Consider the following 25563-nt stretch of genomic DNA (forward strand, 5'->3'; position numbering starts at 1 on the left):
ATATAACGAAGTTATATAATAAAGTAAAATCTGCTTTGTCGTATATATATATGACAAAGCAGATTTTACTTCATTATCTCAGTGTTCATTTATTCATATGACATCATGAAACGTAATAATACCTAATTCACAATATATTTGAAATATATATAATGCGATTTATATTAATTAAATTAAACCCTGTGATGAAAAATTTAATGCATTTGTCAATTCCGTTCTATATCCGTCGTTGTACGTTATTCTATTTTAATATTCTATTTTAATATTAGCCTAATTAATTGTATATAAGCAATAAATATTAGAAAAGTAAATGACTTGTTTGCAACTATGTATTTTTTATGAATATGTATATCTAATATGTATCTTTTATGAATATTGTATATCTAACAAAAATATGTAAGAATATTGTTTATCTTCATTTAATATTCTTCAAAAATAAATAAAATATAAAAATAAAGTAACTTAATCAAAATGGCATATCCAATAAAAAATCGATATTTTTTTTTATATTAAGGAATTTTTTCACAATTGAGAACAAATAAAATTCAATTGATTACCATTGAAATATATTGATGCATTCTTTAATACATTACATTATAAAATGCATGATTAATCTTTTCTTTAAATTAAAACGCGCTTAAATAATTTATTACCCGCTGCTACAAATTACTGCGTCTTTAAAGGGAGAACCGAGAGAAAGCAAATGGGTGGAAAGGATTTAAAAAGGGTGATAGAGAAGCAGGGGGTTGAACGGTGGGAATGCGAGCGAACGGAGAGTGCGATGAATGAAACATAATTTATTCAATTGATACTAATAAATGGTATTTATCGCATTACCCAGTAATTACATCAAAATAAAATTGATATATTGTCAAAGTATCGTTATATGGGGGTACTAATGCACGATGTGAAACATTCAGAAATAGTGTTATAATGTAACGCTAACGCAAATCAGCTATTAAAAAAAAAGAATTTCTTAGAGTTTGTTTAAAAAAATAAAATAGAAGAAAAAACGCGAAATATCTTGATTATGTAGCAATTATTATATGTAATTATTTGCCTTTTCATTATTATTTAGATTTTATATCACGTTAAATTGATTATATACATTGTATTTTCTTCAAATCGATAAACATTTTGTTAAACAAGAGTAAATTTTCTTGTGTGATGTTTATCCTCTTCTGATTAATAGAGAACTACTTTTATGTCAAATTGACTTCTTTCTGCAAAACCTCATTAATTTGAAATTTATATCAATAGAAAACAACCTGCGGTTGGCAGCAGTCGGGAGTAAAAATATAAGATAAAACTAGACATTTTGAAAATAGATCTGACAATAACCATTTAACATCGCTCGACATAAAAATATAACCAACAATTAGATGTCGTTTCGAATCCGCTAATTAATAATTATATTTCATGCACATGAAAATATATATGTTCGCTATCGAAAAGTTTAGTTTTATAAGAAGTGTTTATGTAGACAGTCTCTAATTTATCTATACGTTAACAATGTCTATTTGTGCAAATTTTATGAATAAATAAATCCACGCCTTAATATATTAAAACAAAATTTGTTTGAGGTAAATATTTAAGAATTAATCGATATAATTTATTAATTGCTTATTTAATATATTTGTATTTTATTATTTAGCGCTCGTAATCTCCATCGTAAACAATAAAAGATACTCAACTTTTCACGATCCTCGCCATGAACCGTTGTCAATCATTGTTTTTTATATATGTAGGTATATTCCTGAGGGCTGTGCGTGCTATGCGTGTGTCTTCTTCTGTACCATGCCGGAGAGAGAGAGAGAGAGAGAGATATGAATCGAAGAACGATTAAAGACGCCATCTTTGCTTCCAGTATCGGCCGCTAGAAGCGCACCGATCGGCAGCGCGCGCCTCACCGCGTCACGAAGCTCAGTTCACCGCAGTCAGTCGCGCGTGTAGGTCGTATTGTGACGTCTCGTGTCGCGTCGACGCCGATCTCTCTTTTTCGACGAGAGATCTCTCCTTTTCGCACGAGCTGCGCCAATTGTTCAAAGTACGATGCCGTGCGTCGCGTGAGAAAGGATTGCTCGTGAAGGATCACCACTTTTCGCGTACGTGCGTTATGCCGATACTTGATTTCGCGTGATCGTCGCGCGATCGGTACATTCGCGTACACATTATATTTGCGCGACGTGTATCTGTTTTGCGCATTGTTTCGTATCGTCATCGCGAGATCGGTATACGTTGTCTCTTCGGTGACCCTACGTTCGCGCGCGCGTGTGTGTGTGTGTATATATATATATATATATATATATGTGTCGGTTGCGCGAAATAGCGTGACGCCGTGCGCCACGTTTGAACGGCCGTTACGCGTTCGGATTCGGGAGTGCCGGTCTCGAAGCAAAGTTCATGGAGTATCGCGCGATGTGTCTCGGCTTGTGCGTGCGGCGTCCTTGGTGAGGAGATTAGAGCAACAAGAGCTGTGAAGCGGGAAAGAGAGACAAAAAAAGAGCAAAGGTGGCAGACTGAGTGCTGAGAGAAGGACGTGAAGGACATTGTCGCTGTTGATTGACGGATACGAGCCGGACGAACGTCGACGGTGAGTACCAATCTTTTTCATCTCGCTTAGTCTGCTCATTTCTCGCGAGACTTCGTCCACTATGGGTGCATGCGTTGAAACGAATATATACGCGTACGCGCGTGTGTGTGTATGCACGTGTGCGAATATACGTTGTCTCTTCCTCGGATGTTACGAGAGTGCCGATCGAGCTTATCTTACGTTACGGTCCGTGGCACACGAGGCGGTGCACACCGGCCGTCTTCATTTTCTTCGTGTAACGCGGTCTCGCCCGGAATGGAATCTCGTCCGGAGCGGCGAACCTCGTGCGTGATCTTCTCGGGATCTTTTTGTCTTCGACTCTTCCAGCGTAGCCGGGCTTTTGATTCTTGCACGACCGCGCACGACGACGATACCATCTCGTCGCAAGACCGCAATCGTGCTCTCGCCTTTGAATCGTATTCTAACCGCGTATTTAATATTAAATGCGATCGTCCGATGTAATTTTAAATTCATTTCTCTCATGTGAGATGTTTAAAGATAAAAGATAGAGAGAGAAGAGAATATAAAATATTATGTATACTTGGAATTTTATATTTGGAACATCAAAAAAAAAAAAACCATTTTGATCGTTCTCGATGTAATACGGAATTTTTACGATTTAATAATAAATATGCGTCGAGAATATTTCGACGTATGTGAATGTAATGACAATAAATATTTCAAAAATAGGGTGCCAAATACACGTAGCGAAAATACGGTTGTTTATGTCGATATGCGAGTACGTCGATATATTGGTCGTCTGCCCGTGAATAATAACAGAGTTGGAATATTTAAATTATGTAGTGTAAATTTCTCGACTACTTTTGATCTCAGTTGGGAATTACGATTATATTACCGAATATCATGTACAGTGCATTTGACATGATGTTCAATGGATAATAATGGCATCAATATCCAGGATATATTTTCATATACTATTTTATAGAAATCAATAATATACGAGATAAACTATGTGAATGAAAAAAGCGTTGATTCAAACATACGCAAAACACTTGACTTTGATAGATGTATTTAATCTTGCGAGTCCTTGGCACTTCGTGTTATCAAACGTCGAGTTTTTTCGAATGTTTATGTTTATATACTCGCGCAACCGTGAAATTCCTTTACGATATGTGTACTTTTAATTGATACTTTCGCATATTTGATTACATAGAATCATATATTGTATCGAAAATATATTTTGTCACCCAATTTTTAAATATTTATATTACAGAAAATACAGTTTTCTCAAGATACGAATAAAATTAGAGTTAATTGTTTTTTTTTATTTTTATTTTATCCAAAACGCAGTTGCAAAAAGAAATAATTTTTATAATGTTTCAAAAGCTATTGGAATTCTCGTGATGTGCATAATAAGAAGATAGGATCAATAAAATAAATATGTCTTGTGGGAAAAGTCTGATGTGAAAACATACTCTTCTAATATTTACATACCTATATCAATCTTCCGTAAGTCATTGTTGTTCGGAGCAACAGTTTTGCGATGCGAGATATCAATTCTTTCGCAGCAGCGATCAATCTATTGCAGTTGGCATGAAATAAGATATCAAACTTTTCGAGAGCCAGAGACGGGATGAAAATTTGTTTTTGATCTTTGTTGCCTTAGTACTTTCTTCATCTGGGTGTCTCTTTTCAAATATAGATAAATTTTTATTTGATTATAATAGTAGTTTTTTTTTTTTAATTCTTATATATCTCGTATTTACAGTTTTTTAAATATCAAATAAATTATTTCGATGATGAAATGCAAATAATTGACGAGAAGTTTACCGCGTATTTTGTGTAAATAAACGTCGTTATACTGCCGCTTCCCGAGATGACAAGAACTGCGAGACAGTTTGCCAACATAATTGGTGCGCGTTGTCAATTCCGAATATACGTTATTATCAAGTTCATTTTTATTTTATCCAAAACGCAGTTGCAAAAAGAAATAATTTTTATAATGTTTCAAAAGCTATTGGAATTCTCGTGATGTGCATAATAAGAAGATAGGATCAATAAAATAAATATGTCTTGTGGGAAAAGTCTGATGTGAAAACATACTCTTCTAATATTTACATACCTATATCAATCTTCCGTAAGTCATTGTTGTTCGGAGCAACAGTTTTGCGATGCGAGATATCAATTCTTTCGCAGCAGCGATCAATCTATTGCAGTTGGCATGAAATAAGATATCAAACTTTTCGAGAGCCAGAGACGGGATGAAAATTTGTTTTTGATCTTTGTTGCCTTAGTACTTTCTTCATCTGGGTGTCTCTTTTCAAATATAGATAAATTTTTATTTGATTATAATAGTAGTTTTTTTTTTTTAATTCTTATATATCTCGTATTTACAGTTTTTTAAATATCAAATAAATTATTTCGATGATGAAATGCAAATAATTGACGAGAAGTTTACCGCGTATTTTGTGTAAATAAACGTCGTTATACTGCCGCTTCCCGAGATGACAAGAACTGCGAGACAGTTTGCCAACATAATTGGTGCGCGTTGTCAATTCCGAATATACGTTATTATCAAGTTCGAGGAACTTTCTCTCCAGGATGAGATCCGCTTTGCAATATTATAAACGCAGTTATTTGTACAAGCTCTCTTCCTTCCCTTCATTGAAAGTCGAGACAACCGAACCGTTCTATTAAAACGACAATCGAGTCGCTGGATAGCGAGCAAGGGTCGACAATTTTGTAGAGTATTTAATTATAAGGTTTCATCTCGCAATTTAGAAGAGTTTCAAATGCAAAGAGAAAAGTCAATTTTCTCGACAAAATGATTTCGTCTATAAAAAATAAAGTCTGAAGGACATTGATAACGAATGTGTACACTGCTTTTGAAATACTTATACGTGTCAGATAAAAAATTCTATCAATAATACATTATAATAGTAATAAATTATATAAAATAATTTCTTTTTATTTTAGAAAATCTAATTAAATTTTTTTTATAAAAAAATAGTGCACACATTGTTTTGATAAAAGTTTATATGATTCATTAAATAGAGTGTGTCTACTATTATTTTCTAGCAAATCTTATACGCTAACATAGTGTGATTTATTCATCGACCTATGAACGAGTTGAAACGTTCATTTCCGTTTCAATAACATTCCGACGGATGTATACCATTTCAGTGCCTGGAAATTTGAAATCGCAGTTTGATATTTTTATATGCATTCTGACGTATTTTGAGTGGAAATATATATGCGGTTTTTTTTTTTTGTTTATCGATTTTGCATTAATATGGAAATGTAAAGCTGCGCTATATTAACGAGAGTGCACTGAGAAAAAAAAGTTGTTAACTTGACTAAATGCGTTCAATTCATTTTTCATTCGATATTCACACTGTATTTTTTTAAGTTTGAACATTGTTGGTAAAATAAATATACTTTTCGAAATTGTTTTCATACTTTTATAATATAATCGAAGATGCTGATGTTTAAAAAGAAACTGGACGGATCAGTTACGTCAAAAGTTATTCAATTTAATATATTTCGAGATTCATGAATTTGACATTACGCACACAAAACAATTTAGCTTTTTAAAATATAAAATTAATAATTAATTTATGAGGTAAAGTAAAGAATTAAAATTTTTATTTTTATGAATTTTTCTGTACAGTCATAAAATTTTCATAGTACAGTTACTATAAAAAAGTTAATTTAATATAAGATAATATTTACGGTTTTGAGATTAAATTATATTCTATAATACGAATTTATTTATCTCATAAATTAAATATTAATTTTATATTATAAAATGGGCTAAAACTGCGCATTGTCAAATTCATGAAATTCAAATTGTATTAGATTTATTAACTTTTGACGTATTTGATCTGTCCAGTTTCTCTTTAAAAATAAAATGTGAACGAACGCGTAATACTTGTATTAATATTTTCCGCGTTTTTTATAGTAACAATAATATTTAGTGTGTTACGTACATATTCATTGTAAAATACAAGTGCTATGTGAAATTACCTATCTACTATATCATCTACAAATAATATCTCTAATTATTTTTATTTTAATGTAACATTTGTATTATTTTACTTGAAATATAGTAGAGCACAAAATATCGAGTTACATATCCGGTTACATATAGATGCATTGGCACGCAGCAGTCCGTTTTGACCATAAATCGGCTACGTCATTGTACTCTTAAGCCGTCTCTATTCCTCCGCTCTTAGCCATCATGACGCGTCACGAGTCTTATGATAAAAGTTACTCACGTCGCGTATGAATCATACGAAGCATCGAGTTCACGCTGCCCTGCCTTGAATGTCGTGCGTGTCGTCTGATCATACGTATCTTCGTGGTAGACCTCTCAGTGATACCGCACCTACATTGCCATTCCAAAATAATGTGTTAGGTAGAAAAGAAGTGAGGGTCGGTTTAAATACGACGACGTGACAAGCATTAATTACGGTCATTCCCGGAAAAACTTCCGTTAAGACTGAAGGGTTTTAGGATTTTGGGAAAAAATAGAAAGGGAAAAATTGTATATCCCCCAAAAAAATAGATATCTATAAAGGAAAATGGAATAGAAGTGATAGCAATAGAGAAAGAGCAATAAATTATATTCATATTTGGTATTTTTTTTTCTTCTTTTCTTTTTTCTGAGTATGAAAAAAATTAGATAAATTTTACATTTGTAATGTATGAAAGAAAAAAAGATAAAAAGACGATAAAAGGTGAAAAAATAATTTAAAAAATGATAATGTTTAATATTTTTTCTCGTATGTGAAAGCTTTATAAAGTTCTTTTGAAAGATTATTATAAAGCCTGATATGTGCGCATATATTATGGAAGATTCATAATACAGTTTGGTTTTATACTTTAGATATGAGATTAGAAACGACAGCTCTGTATTATGTACGAACAGATATTATTTCCAACTTTATATATTCTATAAACTTTAAAATTCAAATTTGTGTAACATAGATACACGTTCCGCAAGACTTTAATCCTTCTTTTATAGATAGTAAGTTAATTATTCTGCTTATATATAGGTTGAGGGCATTGTTTGATAATACATTAGCTTGATACATGTATAAATGGCAATATTATTTTCGTCGCTTATTCCCATATTATCATTAAGATTTAAGTTTTAGAATTATTAACTTTAAGGAGATGCATTGCTTATAATTTATAATAAAACGAGAATGTTAAAACCGACGAGATCATGCATAAAAGATATTTTTTAATTGATGAATTGCTTTAACATTCATTTTCGTATATATATCGCATTATATATATTACTGAATAAGCGGGACATTTGCTCTCATTTTAGTACATGTCTTCAATATTCGACGTTGCTCATCTTTTGATAACCCGCGCGCGCGAATCTTCGATCATTAGTCACGCTTTATTTCGCGTCATTCATCCTGAAATAGTATTGACCTTCCGAGAAAGGAACACTGATTCATGACGTGCTTTTGAAAGCCATTCGTTGGACCGAATGTCAGCAAGCACGACTTACACGACTTTAACGATCTGTGGTTGTGCGTATCGGTACGCATCGCGCGACGATAAAACGTTTCTTCGGAATCAGCCGGTTCTTGTCGCCCGCCGTGACGTTATCTCGTGACGAGATCGGAGACGATAGTTTACGCCTGCCGGTTGCGGCGCCGGTGACCGTCGTTACCTCACAGTCGGCAGTCTTAGTTGGCAATTGTTGTAATAGAAACGTCGGGCAGACATAACATTTTCACAGAAACCCGTAAATGGTTGCTTTTTCTTCGAATATCGAGCGCGCTAAGTCGACGGAGTTAGTGCGTGATTTTTTTTTTTTTTAACAGAGTTCGAACGCATTGAGATTTGTGTAAGTTAAAAGAATTCTTATTGAAGACGTAAAATAGTAAATCGTTGAGATCACAGAATTTGATATTGATTCAATAATGCCCTATAGTTATTAATATAGAGTAATAATTTATTAAATTGTAAGCAGTACACACACACATATATATAAGAAATCATAAAAATAATAAGATAGATACAAACATATAAGATATCATAGAAATTTTAAATGGATTTTATGATATATTCGTGTGCCCGGGATATGCTTGTATAATCAATTAATTGATATGAATCTTTTCTTTTTTTTTTATATGATATACGCGTTAATATATGATATAATATGCATCGTCACAATCTAAAAAGAAATATTTAACAATAAATTTTTTCTTTGTATTGTTTCTTCATAATGTTCACTGAGATTATTTACGATATGAGTCAGCAAGTTTTGCACAATTCAGCGCAATTTAAAAAGCAGCGTTTATAAAAGTGCTGCGTTGACCGTGGGAACATTTTATCTTTTAAAGAATAGCGTCAGTTAGGCACGTAATGTCCAGGACAGAAACTGGCACGATTTTAAGATCAGCATACTTTATAAATTGTTTTCGTAAGTTGTTCAAAAATAATGCTAGAGAAAGAGAGGAATTTATTTTATTTTATTTACTATATACAATATTAACGAATATATTATACGAGGATAAATATTTATCCACAAATTATTTGTTCGTTAACTTTATAATAATAAAGAGAGGAATTAATTTTATTTTATTTACTATATACAATATTAACGAATATATTATACGAGGATAAATATTTATCCAAAAATTATTTGTTCGATAATCTTATAATTATTTGTTACTTAATCTCATAATAATAGAATTAGAGTTGCGAAATAATACATATAGATATTAAAAAAAAAAGAACAATTAGCTAAACAGCTAAAAACACAAGTATAGTTTTTATGATACTCAATAAAATATCTATATCGTAGGAATGGATTGACCTCGCCTTATTAATGGAAGATAAAGCAAGAACAATTTTGTATCATAAATAACTACGTGTTACATTGACAGACAGCGTTACATTATGCACATTCAATAAAAGGCACTTACCCTGATTAAGTTTCTAGGCTTATTATGCACTACATGGTATTATAGATGGGATGGACGCATCGGATATTGCTCAGTAATCGTGCGGACATGAAAGGGCAACATAGAGTATTTTAGTAGTATTTTCATTATGTGGGGGATCAATCTTTTACACTAAGAAATTAATTACTTTCTGCATACGCGTGTATTTGTTTGCATAATTTGGTGAGGTTCGCCCTCGTAACGCGAAACGTTCGTCGATTCGACGCAGCTTGTTTGCCACCTCCTCTCCTCTTTCCATCCCACTTATATAGGTATTACACGTCGTATATGTGCGTGTTTTCACTTCTGTTGGCGGGAAAGTGCACACTGTAATCTGATTTAAAGTCCACTCCGAGTGTGGTACCGTTGACTGTGGCCGTAGAATATAGGAACAGCACGCAATGGAGATCTACGTGACTGATAAAACGGCCAGAGCTCGCGGAGACTTTTTCTCTCTCTTTCTCTCTCTACGTACGGGATGTTTTATTTCGTTTATAACGCTCTTTATACATTGGATCATTAGTGACGTAGCTTCGAGAACTTATCGAGCGTCATAACGAAACACGGTCGACGCCGGAATCGTCAATCACAATGATAAGACATTTTAGCCAAGAGAGAGATGCTTAATTTAATTTCTATGAATTTATCCCCGTGCACGCGTGTATGTAACTTCCTCGATTCGCTGTCCTGCTCTATTAACTTTATTTACTTTTATCAATGGCTAGAAAAAACTCATACATTTGTTTATGCCAAATCAGACAGTCAAAAAAGCAGAAGTCTTGGACTGTCAAATCCGTTTGAAATCCATAAGTAGTACTATCTCCTCATGTTGTTTTCTTGTTATTCGATCTTATATATGTACTTCAAATATAAAAAAGAAAACTCAAGATTTCCGTTTTTTACAAGGTTCGTTTGCTTTATTCGCCAAACCCTACTTTTCTCTTCCTCTTTTTACTCGCGCATGATGTTAATCATTGGACCGAATGGATCACGAAGGAAATGGATCGAGCTGGAACTTCCTAAATCCTCATCGATCGTTCGTAATGGACAGGACGATGCGAGATGACTATGAATTTTTAATACGATCACGTCGAAATCATTATGCCTTGTCAGCGCGATTTACAATCCTTGTCGTGCGCGCGTAATGTAAGACTTATGAGACTTCATCGTGCCTCGAATAATAATTCTTCTTATGCTAGAACGAGCTACTTCGGATTCTCCCTTGACGACGTCAAATAAAGGTGACAGGCCGCTAAGTGCCGAAAGAAAAACATTACGCTGAAAATTAACTTGTCTTTTGTATTTTTCACTGTATTTACAAGCAATATCTAACAAGATTTTCAATATTGTAGTACGTCTTAAATTTGCGATCTGATCTTGAGTAGAGATTGTAATTACATCTTAATCCTGATAAAGAAGGAAACGTTTTATGTTTCTCTTTCGCGTCATGTCGGATTCTTAAAAATGACTCGATATTAACAATACGATGTATAATTACGTCCATAACGCGTAATATTAATGCAAATTTTGCCAATCTTTGAATTTCAAGTTAAAATTTACAACTGATAAAGTCTTGTTTGTCTCAAATCTTTGAGAATTAGTATACATCTTTGTGTAACGAAAACTATTATTCAGTATATTTAGATTCTTATTTTTTACATTTAATCATTAGAAAAGCTTTTCTAAATATATTAAAAATTTTAGAATTTATTGAAAAAAAGTGCGGAAATTCTATCACAGTTATTTTGAAGTTTTAAATGAATTGCTTCTCTCTCACAGAAATATTTTTCATTTATATGTATAGTTAATTATATCTTATTATATCAAAAATGTTTAATTTAATTATCAATGCACCAAATATTAAAAATGTAGAAATTATGTAGTAGATGGTACATTCTTTTTCTTTGGAAAAAAAAATCAAAAAATTAATCAAGCATATAATATCACATTTTGCAAGTTAGTTTGTTCGCCGTCCTTTTTTCGAATCTGTTATTGGCTTCTGCTCAACAAATCCCTTTTGTGAACAGTATCCGCTATCGTGAATCAGATATCCGAAGTTTTACAGGTTGCTGAGAAGAGAAAAACATGTTTGAAAAATTTGGTTGCTCTATCGCAGCCGGATAACAAGGGCTTCTAGCGGCCACGCGACAAAACCGGTGTTGGATTTAGTATAGCTATGATCTCTTTTTCAATGTGCACGTTTATATCACGGTACATTTCGGCTGCGTAGTCCTGCGATAAAAATATTTAAGAATATCTGTGGAAGATAAACAGATAAAAAAATGTTTTTATTTATATGATGGCACATGTAGCGAGATTATGTTATGTATAATTAATGTAGTTTCGAGTCATGCTATTACCGTAATTACCTCGATTATCATAATTATTATTGTGATTATATGTTGTTTAAGTAGTCGTGTTATTACATAAATACATCGAGTAAATTAATTTTCTTAATCATGCCACAATAGGAGTTGCTAGATCGCTTTAATGAATTTTGCTTGGCAACGGATAATATATGCGATTAAATATCACAATTTAACTCTCTTTTTTTCTCTCTCATTTACTGAATTATATTTACATATGCTGGATGACTATTTGAATATATAAATTTTTTATTACATTTGACTAGAAAGTACATGTAAAATGCATATAGATATAATTACATTGAAAATGAGCAAAGTAAAAAGATTTAGGACATTATAATGTTTGTTAATATCAACAATGAATTACAGGCACAAGTGTTCTTTATATTATGCAATGTGTTAAGTACACGTCATGCGATAATGTATCGCATTTAATGTTTCTTACATATCTTTAAACAGATCTTGTGCGACGCATCGAACGTTCTAGTTTCGAAGAAATTGCGCAAGAGCTTAAGCCGTACGTAAACCTGCTCGAAGTGCAAATGTGAGAATGTTAACACATCGTTATTGAACGCGTTCATTAACCTAATATCATTTCAGCGTGCAGTATAACAATGATTACACTGTAGCTGTATTTTATATTGAATTGTAGATCATTTGTCTCTTCATGTGTGTGAAATACTTTTCTATAAAATTTCTTGGAAATGAAAATGTCACAAAATTTTGTTATGTTTAATTCGTTAAAAATAGAAAAAAAAAATAGTATACAAGATTCCTCCACATTCTCCATTAGCTTCATTCTTAGTATGTATGTTATATTTACATAACAAGAAATATAATTCAAATGCATTGTACTTAAAAGTGTGGTATTATTTCACTTGCAAGTTAAAATAAATGTGGTTTCTTCGCGCACATATTAATTTGTGTACTAAAAAGTCCGTAAAGTTGCAGTTAACGTAAACGCGTTGTTTGTTTATGTGGCACGCCAGTGTATTCTTGCGCTCTGTAGGAGGTGAGGATGATATAAACGGACATTCAAGTGTTTGTGATTAAGCCGCATACTCTGTTTACAACTCCACACGAAAAGTTGTAATGTTGATGATATGTGAAGGAATGTGTATCTGTTATTGTTATATAAACTGTTTCGAAGCATTTGGCTCTTTCAGTCTTATCTATTTTTATTCAATTCTCTTTCCGAGTAATATTTATGTCAAACATTTTCAATATAATCGAGTTATAACGCATTTTTAAAATTTATATAAAAAGATTGTTATTATAACTGCAATAATGATATGTGCAGAATTTTTTTTCTCGGATCATGACAATTGATGATGTATTTCTATGCGTCTTTGTAATCCGACACGTAATTATTTTTCCATATCGACTACTAGTCTTACGTAAAATATCCAGTAAATAATCAGATCGAATTCCAATCAGACACGCTTGTATCACGACATGCAAAATATGGCAGATAAGAAAATTGTTATCTTTTATTTTCTTGATATATTTCTAATTTACAATTCTCTAGATTTATAAATATCCATCATTGTTTATATCATATATATTTTATGTTAAATTTTGTATCATAACTTTAATTTTTTTACAATAATTTGTAAAATAAAAATTTTTAAAATTAGTTATCCAAATTATTCCGCTGATGAGACATGCATAGATAAGAATATTGATTAGTTATATATATTATTATAAATGAGAATTCTAGCTATACTATACAATGAAGCTATCTGTTTATAATTTAGTGATTATATCTTGATGCGTGTCTGATGCGGATCTGACGATGTGGAATGAAAATAGGATTCTATAAAGCATGATTGATGGGAATTAATGGAGATTGAGTACAATTTGAGTTATAGCGACATTTATCATCAAATATTGACAATTACGTTCACAATAGCAATGTATTAATCTTATGTAGTCCTGCTAAAAATTGTTGCAATTTGCGAGAATATTTTTATAAGAAAAATATGATTTAATTTCTATAAGTATATATGTCTCTTTCGTTGACATACATTTTTCTCGGCGCAAAATTTGCGATTGAATCTAGGATATGTTTAACCAATTAAATATTCAATTCCATTGGCGCTGGCCGCTTTTCTTCCGAACAAACAAATCGGAAAAATTCCACTTCGGCTACCACTCCGATTGTACTTCGGGCTTTCTGAATATTGGAAATACATCGTCCGTTAGTCGGACAGCTTCTAATATGAAAATTATTAAAATGTTGAGAAGCCTGCGTAAGAAAGTTAGATTAAAACTAAAGTTCAAGATCGACAGGCCCGATGTTTGCTGAGCTCTAACTTGAATCGACTCAAGTCTACGGGTTGCATTTTTCATATAGGCATTAATCAACGTCGCACAAATCGACACCATTTCCTGGGGGGCGTATATTGAAATAGCTACCAACAATATGTTGGGGTATGCGAAAAGGTAGATTTATGATAAGTATGATCAATCAAGAAATGCTTGTGCATTGTGACTTTTGAAAAGAGAAAACAATTTAGTTGATTCTAAAGATACTAAAATGCATTACCAGCGATAAATATTACTATACATATGCACGAGAATGTCATAGAAATTGCTTAAAATTGCTCTGCATATAATTCAAAATTTTAATATATCATTATAAATATCGTTACTGATTAAATTATGTATAAATATTACAGAATTAGTGTATATATATCTCTGGTCAGTGATTTGTTGTTTGTCCGATAACTTACATAATGAAAAACTTTATCAAACCGTTTGAAATGTCAAATCTATATAATAATTCGTCTTTTTTATATTCTACACACATAATAAAAATAAATCGTGTGGAATTTTTCACAGCTCAATATAGGACACAAAAAATGCGGCCGCACAATATCAAGCTGGAATTCTGTATATAGCGCGTAAGTAATTCTGTCGATATTTGCTCTGTTCCATATTTGTCTGCGATTTGAAGGTTTGACATTTGCGAAATTATTTCTATCGACGCTCCGCAAACCCGTAATACACGGAATGCTGAAAATATCGCGAAATCGCGCAGATGCACACAGCCAAATGGGAAATATACGATGAGGCTAAGTCACATAGGAGAACGTTATATATGTATTATGAAGGTAAATATATTTCCATGAGCGAGGGGGAAAAGAGAGACGCGGGATAAGATCCATATGTAGTCAGCCGGTTCACATAAAAAATGATGTTGTTTACATGTACATACCTCGTCTTAATATCAAAGACGAAGGCCCGCGTGCTTTGCATCGTCGCGTGAGTGCAGCTATGGAGGGATTCTATTCGAGCGTGAACATTTTTTCCTACGACGAAGAAACAATGAGAAGAAAATGTAAGGATGGGAAATGTAAGCGGCAACTCGTCGTTTATTTACGTACATACTGTTCATTCTTTATCGAGAATTACGAGAAACTATATATCATCGTAACAATTTATCGCAAAAGTTCAATTATATAGGCAAGCTGTACAGATAATGAGCAATACATAAGAATATTAATAATTGTCTGTAAGTCCATAATACAAATCTCTCTCAATAAATCTTATTTTTCAGTTAAATTGATATAAATTGTTAAATGGAGATTCAATTGAAATTCTGAGCAAATGCATTGCCAAGTGTACACAAAGGATCACTTCTTTACTCGCGTTCTTTTGAGTCGCTATCGGTTCGCATGAGTCATACTCTCGCCTTGATTTTTAATACTCAGCGAATCGTTGGCGATATAAAGCAAGCTTTGTAACTACCCACAACGCACAATCGTATTAACGGTAAGGTATCATCAATATCGAGGTCGCGCTCGCGATGCCATTCGTGATATTTTCGCATACACAATTTTCTCCATTTGCGAGCGCAAGAATAAATTCTTTTCTTTTTGGCGCGAACAGACAGTCTCAGATTTCACGGTATATTTTAGATACGCTTCTTGTCTAAAGACACGTTGGATCGAGTAATTGCCACGAGTTATTATCTGCGTGCAAATTACCAGAAGAATTGTGCTGCGATATATTACAAGAAACGCGCAGAATTATATTCACGCGTGTGATTTTGCAATCATTTCATCCACTTGAAATCGAAGATGATAGTGCAAGAAAGATATTTATATGATCATGTATATTCGGGCCTATTTACGAGCGACTGTGCGAGTTATTAGACTGAAAGGACACGTATATCCGCGTTGACGCCTTTTTTTGGCAATAGATTTTTTTTTTGCCGTTATATTTCGTTTTACGGGTCGATTGAACGTGGTCGAATGTGAAGTAGTTTTATTCATTGCGGGAAGTATTGTAAAGGCGATTAACGACTGCCCCAATTTCTCATATTTCTGCCTGACCAACCGAAACGCGAAAGAGTAATTTGTATTAAGCTTCTCCGCGCGTTTCTTATAATCATCGATCTACATATAATTAAGAAAATAATTTTCATGCACATTGTAAAATGATGTTCATTAGACAATTACATTGAAGAAAAAAATTGTACTCACGCTACATCGGCAATTACATTAATAAAGAATATCTAACGCACGTCATTATTTTATGTAATGCTCATTTTGCTTGTTTTTTGTCAAAGAGTTGTGCGATACTCATCAATATCGAAGTATATCGAAAAGAAGACAGTGTGAGTTCGCGTTTTGATTATTAAGTCAATTATGGTTTACCGCATCGGTGAGCCATCGTCGCACCAATATCTTCTCCGCTTCGTCGAGAAGGCGCGGCCATGGAAGCGGAAGTAGGGAAACTTGCTCAGGACCGAGAGAGGATAAACGCGCTACCGAGTACACTCATTTGCTTTCTTTTATTACTGGCTTGCAAACCAGCGGTACTGGGATTTATTCGATTTAGCTTACTAGATGGGGATGGTCTGAAATCGCGGATTCATTAACATATGTACGACCCAGTTGTTTTCGCTATTTTCCTCTTTTTATTGCGTTGCGATAAGCATAACGGCCCCAGGTCGAATATTAAAATACATGAAATTCGGCTGTTTAATTTTGGCGTTCTTGGTATTGTATTCGAATAATCCATTTATAAGTCAATATATAACGCCTGCAAATCTTTTTCATGAATTTAACGCTACTTAAATACGATATCACAAATGTACGTATGTATATAACATGCCTTTCTACATTTTCATATATAATGAAGACCTTATAATTCACGAATTACGCAATATATTACTATATTGATCTGGTGCAATTTATAGTATTATTGTATTATTTAATGCGTATACGCTCTACCACTGCAGAAATGATAAGAATAACTTTATTTTAATCCGAAAATTAAATAAAAATGAACGTAACTAGAAGAGAGAGAATGTTAACTTAAAAAATAATTGTTTAAGCAAAAAGATTGCTATCATGCCAACTATTAAACAGGCTGTTATATATCTTTACGAAATTATATTTTTATCAAATTCTATGAGAGTTACTCCATATTTGTGGTAATAAATGGATGCGGTTTTCACATGATGTTTGTAAACATTTTTAAAAATTATTCATTACCTTGCCATCTAATCTTTTGTTAACAGATCAAAAAGTCAGTGATGAAAAGTCGTTTGAATGGCTGACATGATATATGATGTCGAATTTTATAAACAAAGTTCTTTCTCGGGTTACATGCCGAGAATGGAAAAACGCGAATTTTCCGTTCCGTTCAAGCCAACTCTGCGCGAGTTGTATATTTATTCATGCCGCGCCGACGGTGCTTTACTTTTTTTGAAGCTATTTGTTCCATTTTCCTACGGCTGCTACGCTCAGCTTGTTAAGCGTGTGTAACGCGTATATGCAAACATATGCTCCAATTACTGAAGTTTGTACATAATGATCTAATTGCGGTATCGAGAAGCAAATTGGCTATGCTTCATGCTTTACTCGTATAACCGGCCGCATATCGGCCGATGGTACATTTTAGTGTGCGCTGCTGGGTGCCCATAGAGCATAGAGCTGGAACATCGTACGAGCTGAAGACGCTCGTACTAAAATATTCATGCTTCATAAGAGGGAACGTCATGTGCCGGCCGTTTCCCCGAGAGCGATGTAAAATCGCGAGAGCGCGTGCGAGAACGAGCCGTTCGCAAATTTACATGAGATATTCGAGAGAACCTTAAGCGAATCTACTATCAACGCGGTAACGATTTCGCGATGAGACCCGGAAATTCGTCCGACCGAAAGTTGTCGAAACCGAGGGATAAACCGCTAGGGAATGTTGCTTGTACAAGATCGGGATATTAGTAGGAATTAACGCGGTATTAGTCGAATGGGATATTACTCAATTAGAGAGTACTCTAATGCCCATTTAACTCTTAAACCATCAAGAATATCAAATGCCGTTTCATTAATTTATTATTATTACAATTTGATTACTCAACATTACTACGAGTATTATTAGCAAATTTAATATTGACGTATCGGCGTATATTGCCTATATATATTCTTTCTATATTATCGCGAATTGGAATTACTATCAAATTACTCTGTTATTACGGAATTAGCATGTAAGCTTTTGAGCGGCGAATTTCCTTTCTCGATTAAAGCGACCTTTGTAAATCTGGAGTATAGTTACATCCACGTGTATCGTTATTCGACACGACGTCGAGACGATAACAATTTTATGATATAATAATGATAAACTCATTTACGAACATTTTCTCACAGCTTGCGACGCTTCCTTGCTCTTCGTCCTGAAGAGCTGCGCGCGAGGCGTTATTTTATTGTCCAGGACAATGCCACGCGCAATTTATTTCGGATACCGGAATTCTCTGGGAAACGAGACAATTCGAGATAGTGTATCGATAATTCACAGTGTCATGCGTTTTCATAGTGCGTAGCGGAATAACTATATCGATGTTGCCGTAGATAATCTTTCATTCAGCGTACCGTTACGAGCTTGCAGAAGTCATTTGTATAACGAATTGCTGACGGTTGTTCGTTCGTGCACAATCGATTTGGTACGCTGAGGCATACGGAGTCGTTTGCAAACCAGAAACTTTTCGAACTGTTTTCGTTGCCTCCGTAATTTCCTCATCCAATATTCAAAGAAAATACTTGCTTAAAGTAGTCATCTGCTTTTGAAATATTCATTTATTTTTATTTATATGATATATGATATATTACACCGACGAATGATAAATTTTATACCAAAATTTTAAGCTCTTTATTTCAATAATATTAAAATAATTTTTATTTATATATATTGACTTGAATCATTATTACGTTAGAGTCTTATGCGATTTTAATATTGCTGTTTTGGTGAATAGGAGTATCCTCGACAGATCGCCTCTATCATGGTCGCACAATGCGACCGGCGTTTCTCGAATGCCAATATGACGGATTTCCCCAGGGGTTGCAAACTACTTGCGGAGTGAGGGCACGTATGCACCGATAGTGGCGATCTATCGGTTAATGTTAATACGCACACGTGTCAGAATTGGTTCCTGTTGTTAGGACACATTCGCATAATAGTTGACATTTCTGACTCTTGTCCCCAAACGCCGATGTTCAAGGCGCACCGAATGATCGAAGAATTTGCATATATATATATGTAAAAGGAGATTGCCGTTGTGTATGATCCGCGCTATTCTATGTCGATTGTGCCATCTTATTGAGCAATAATGCCTTTTCATGCTGGTTTCGAGTAAAGAGGAGAAGCACATTGTAATCATAAGTGATCTCCTCCGATATTTCTAGGACATAAAAATTGGTTCGCGAGTGAACGAGTGAATATGCATAGTGAGAATATCGCTTTTTATTGGCCTTAGCATTTCTCTCTTCTGTTATAACGAAATGTAACACGTAAATGATATAAATATATAAATGATAAGTAATAATAACTTCGTGATGTCACTGCATTAAAATCATAAATATGTCGTCAAGAATAATGACTAGAACGCATATTTATATTTTGTAGATATTTTTAAATTTATTAATTATAATTGAAATTAACGCTTGATTGTTAATCTCAGCAGTTTCTCGTGGAATATCTATAAAATTAGAATATAGCAATTACTTTGATATGGGTAATTCTATCTATCCAGAATTATATCTCTTCCGCAAATAAGTATGCCGATTATTTTGAGAAGTATAGATTATATAGAGATTGATCTATTTCTATTCTATAAATAGTTGCACAATTGATTCATTTTATTATATTAGTGAATTTATTATATTAATTTTCAAGTTAATCTTTTGCAAACATATTTTGAATATTTTTACTCTGCGAATATTTTGAATTTTTTACTTTAGCACATTTTAGTGCTATTTTGGTGTGTATTTTTTATCTTACAGTTTTCTTATACTATAATTTTATACTATAATTACTTATCATTTTTACTTTTAGCTACAAACATCGCGTTGTGTTGTGTATTTCATATTACTTATACAAACAGTGTATAAAAAAAGATGAATGTGTACATTTACACTGCATTTATGTATGGAAAGCAGTGATAGTAATTAAAATGACTCTAAAATAAACATAACGGTGAGTTTAAAGTTACATATATGATAATAAAATAAATAAAATACTTTGCTTTGTGTTAAATTAAAATGGTTACAATAATAAAGCAAACAATTTATTATATTACAACTAAAATAAAGTTAAATTACTTTATGCTGGCTTAGATCTTTTATTATTAGTTGTATGTTCGATTGTGCACGAAAAAATAGCTTATCTTGTTTTAGTAATTGATAAGGAGTAATGAGATTTATTTATAAAATTATCATGACAAAATTATTGATAAATGACGGCTTAATTAAATAAAAGTTCAATTTACATAAATATATAATAACTCAAAATTAATAGAAAGAGCACATCATATTTTTATATTTTGAAATATGATTATATATATATACACAATTTCTTCTCTAGTGATATGAAATCGAGGAATGAAATTATACGATTGCTTTGTAAAATATAGCATTCTTAGGCACATGTCGAAAAAAGAGCAAACTGCGAAATTACTTAGAATTAAATGATCTGACGATTTCGAAATTTCATCCTTATAAAACTATCAACGTTCGACATCTTAAAAATAATATAGAAACTTACCACTTCTCTCTCTTTTCTACCGCGTTTTCTTACATCTTTAGAGTTTAGCGATAATACACGTAAAATGTGCACTCGCGTAAAGCGGATTTGCGCCAGCTACGTTTTCAAAGGATCGTTACGCGTTGTAAAAGGCGACAGTCTGTTCGCGGGGCAGGCTATAAAGATGGACGAGATGCATATGCACGAAAGTGGTCATGATGTTTTTACGTTTTCTCGGGTAATTTCCGGTATATAAAGTTTAACGTGCTTCTCGTGCGCAGACGTGAGTAAGGACGGTCCTATATATCTCACCTTGTCGATTTTGGTTTAATTTGAACCCTCGGCGCCCGATATGTGTGTCTCGAGCACTGATGGTCGACACGTGCAACGGCAATTTCTCAAGAAACTTTAGAATCCCCAACTCCACTCGACATGAAAATTCCGTCCTGAGTGCGAGATGAAGCAGGGTTGTTTTCTCCTTTTCGACTGCACCGTTGCACGCGCATGTTCTATATTAGAGAGCTGCATGCAAAAGTTGCCGCTAATCGATGCTCGTATTATCCCGTTACGATTGATCAGTGCTACTTTGCACGTTTCTGAAATTGGCGCGCTTAAGTTGTCGGACAACACGTATATGCTAATTCTATAATGATTTTATTAAATAGTAATTTTCAGTAGTAATCAAATTAATTAGAGTGCAGTATATATATTAAATATAATAAGTTTTAATAGAATAAAATATATGGAATACTCGTGATAATTTTAAATAATCCCGAAAAATCTTAGATTTTCCTTTATCGGGCAAAATCTAACATTTAATATTTAATAATGAAATAATATTCGATACATGCATCGAATATTATTATATTATATATCTGATATTTTTATTTATTATTTGATAGTTATGCGTCTTTATTCATTTAGTAATTTTTTAAAATGTATTTTGATAATACGCATAGCTTAAACTCTCAAGCAACTAGCAATTAAGCAGTCAAACGAACTTTATCTTTTTGAATACTAAGCAGTTTTGGCATTATCAAAATATGAAATAAAATAGTGATAACTAACATTTTTATTGAGAGCATATGAATAATTTATTTAATTTATTTTATGTAATATTATTATATATAAAGAATTTTATTTACATACAATTTTGTTTAATACAGCGATGATCTATTTTAATACGTGAGATTTATCGTATATCGATTCATGATACAAGTTTTCATTACACCGTAAATTTTTAACAATATCGGGATGAAAAATGTAACAGATGAAATAACACGATGCTTAAATAAAGTATCATTTTTGATAATGTTGTTATTATCGCGCAACAAGTACAAATTTTATAAAGACCATTACTTTGATACAGTGAACGAGATGATTTTTCCCATAAAGGACTTTATACGATATTATGAACGACATAGTTTCATACCGACAGAAATATGTTCTAATTGGCTGTTCACAAAGGCTTTCAACATTGTACGAACGCGTATGGCCCGTAACTACCGCAACAGGTATATATCGGCATATCGCATCAACAAATATGTGGTCGAGTGCTTTTTCATGTGATATCGTCATTCCTCGAATTGATGCGATTAAGTGATTCAATTTCATTATTATAAGCCTCATCATTTTTTAAGCACTCTGTTTAGAAGAATTTAACCTTTTCACAAAAATTTGATCAGATTTTAAATTATTTGTATAAAACTCTCTTTTTTTCTCTTGATTAGTTGATTAAACGAACTTCGAGTGAATTTTAAGACGGAATTATTTTTTCAGTTTGTAGTATTTCAATAATTGAGTAGAACCATTGTTGCCATATGTAACATTCTTTTTTTGTATTCAGTTATTATTTGTATTAGAGAATAAAGAGCGAAACAGAATAATTTACTGCACTTTTGCAGAATCGCTATTGTGCATATTATTCACTATGCGAACAAAGCGAATCATAATTACAAGGGCATTTCATGATTTTTGTTTTCCAACAAAGCTGTCAGTGGTGATGTTATCCTTTTATATAGCATTATATATCAACGTGCTTATCCAGAAATTCTATATAAGCTTTTTCAACGTTTATTACCATCATTAGTGGAATGCTTTCTTAGAATTTAGAGCTTTACAGTCCGCTAACCCTGGTTTATTAATCACTATTTTATTATCTCCTGCATGTGCAATGTAGCTCAAGCTATGAGAGAATATATAGAAAAAGAGATATATAATCGCGCATACAGTTATTGCGATCGAATGTTTTACATAGTTTTAACAGAATGGTATTTATATATCTGCTGACATTTACTGTACACATAGATATTAAGATAACCAATCGCTGCATTTAATGCAATCATGCGCGGCTGCAGCTTTATTCGTTTAGATCAGTTATACATGCGAACATATTCTCGAGGCGCATATGACCATCTCTATGGAAACTTCCTCGAGTGGCGTAAATCATGGACGAAGGTTAAAGGTTTCCGATAATCCTCCATATATCACGCGAGAGGCACAGGTTCAAATTAACGTAAATGCGGTTTTCGCCCTCTGAATCCAGTAATTGTTGTGCTTCTATCTAGGGACAAGCGGTTTCGTCACTTGCTCCGTTACTTGGAACTTGTTCTCTCGTTATATTACTCTTAATCTATCGAGAATTTCCTGCACGCTATACGGGTATGTACTTGAATTTTAAACGCGCGTATGCATACGTCCTCGACAGGTCAGTTTCTCGATGTGCACTGCAATTAAAAGCAATTAAAACTGAAGAGAGGGAATATAGTAATATAGTGATTGAGACTTTGTTAAAAACGTTAATTAGCATTGAAGAATAATTTCCTGTATTTAATGAAAATTCATTTTTAATATAGTAAAATGATATAGATATAGTAAAATGATACGATAAAAATAAATATTTGAAATAATATTCAGTATTTATAAGCATATATTTAAAATATGCAATGTATATATCATTTGAAATTAAATGACTATTAAATGGCATTTTATGAAACTTAACGCGGGATTTTACTTGCATAATAAAAAGTGTATAATTGGCCAACCAATGATCGAGTTCGAAGTTCTAATGGTAAAACTGTGATTGGAAAATGCCGTTCTTTATATGCAAAAGAGATGAAAGTGAAGACATTGAGCGAGTTAACGATTCTGAATATTCATGCAGGTATTTGCATATTTCACAGTACAGAGTATTGATTTGTTTTGTGTTTTCTTAACATCGTGTTTCACTTATCAATTAACATTCCCTGCTTATGATATAGCGTGATAAAATATTAGAACAATTTTTTTTATTTATTGTAAAAAAAATAGCCGATTTTTTATTCATGTTCAAAAATTATATCTTACCACTAGTACAATGCAATTTTCGTTACGTCTGTCAATGTATTTTATTGTGCACGACAAACAATATAATTAGCTTTGTTTCATTTCGATATTTAGGTTGTGATGAGAAATACGAATAAGTATTTCGCTCTGACGAGTACGACAACAAATACGTACCTTTGTTCCGTGCTCATTGCACGAATTCATCTATAAAATTGGTAATGTAGACATCAAAAATAATGTACATACCTATTGTGTGTCGAACAGAAAAGACACCCCGCAATAATAATGCATTGTGAATTGCATAGTGAACGATATTGCGAGTACATATGCAAACTACGTACCGCTTACGGCGGTAGCTCGCGAACGAGTGCGTGTCGCGCCCTTTTTTATCATTCCCGAACTCACGAAGTTGCGTGCGGTGGCCTCGTTCCGGAATATTTAAAGACAGTCCCCGGACCGGTTCGATAAAATTATATACCGACGCTACTCTCCGGTGCACTACCGGACAAAGCGATACTCCGCATATTAAGCATCAGTTTCACAGGACATCGAACAATCACGATATCAATCCTGACGCCGCGTAGCGATATTATTAGTCTCGGCAATGACAGCGCAACACGCAGCATTGCATCGTATCGCGACGTGGTTAGAGGAATATCGAATGTCACGGCGGGGTATCACGCGGACATTCAGTCGAACGATAGATAGTGAACGCCGCACGAGCGCGATCAATTGTTTAATTGCGGTCGTGTATAGGAAGAGTTAGTTAATTGTTTTGTTAATAAGCATATCGGACAACGCCACAAGCCGCGGAGAGTTTATCGCGGTATCATCAAGGTTTAGCCCAACGGGCGCGGATTATTCGTCGTAAGTGGTTTGCCCCGGAGCTTCTCTTCCGAAGCATGTCATTGCCGGAATAATGTATTCACGCATAATGTATACACTTTGGCAGATAGGCTAGAGTTCGACCAAATATATCCCCGATTGTTGTACATAATAAAAAAAAATCATGCTTATATCATTTATACCGTGAGAATGGCCTCTATTTCGTATACGCGCAAACTTTGCTTTCTATTGATGGCTCGGCTATATAATTTCAATCTTCATGTTATTAAACTTTTCCCTAAAATTATGTGCTGTTCGATATGCTATATACTATATATATATATATATATATATATATATTTTCTATTGACTATATAATTTCAATCTTCATGTTATTAAACTTTTCCCTAAAATTATGTGCTGTTCGATATGCTATATACTATATATATATATATATATATATATATAAATGCAGTGACTCATATATATATAATAT

The 25563-nt window shown here is 33.2% G+C and overlaps 1 protein-coding gene across 1 annotated transcript in view; it reads left to right on the plus strand.

The window, feature by feature from the left end:
• The first annotated feature begins 1931 nt into the window (after positions 1-1931).
• Positions 1932-25563, plus strand: part of LOC115239299 — a 199498-nt gene continuing 175866 nt past the window's right edge. Inside the window, exon 1 of the mRNA XM_029813754.1 lies at positions 1932-2593. The gene's annotated coding sequence lies outside the window, so the exon portion shown is untranslated. The remainder of the gene's footprint in view (positions 2594-25563) is intronic.

Source organism: Formica exsecta, unplaced genomic scaffold (genome assembly GCF_003651465.1).
Source record: "Formica exsecta isolate Colony F162 unplaced genomic scaffold, ASM365146v1 scaffold37, whole genome shotgun sequence".
Classification (NCBI taxonomy): domain Eukaryota; kingdom Metazoa; phylum Arthropoda; class Insecta; order Hymenoptera; family Formicidae; genus Formica; species Formica exsecta.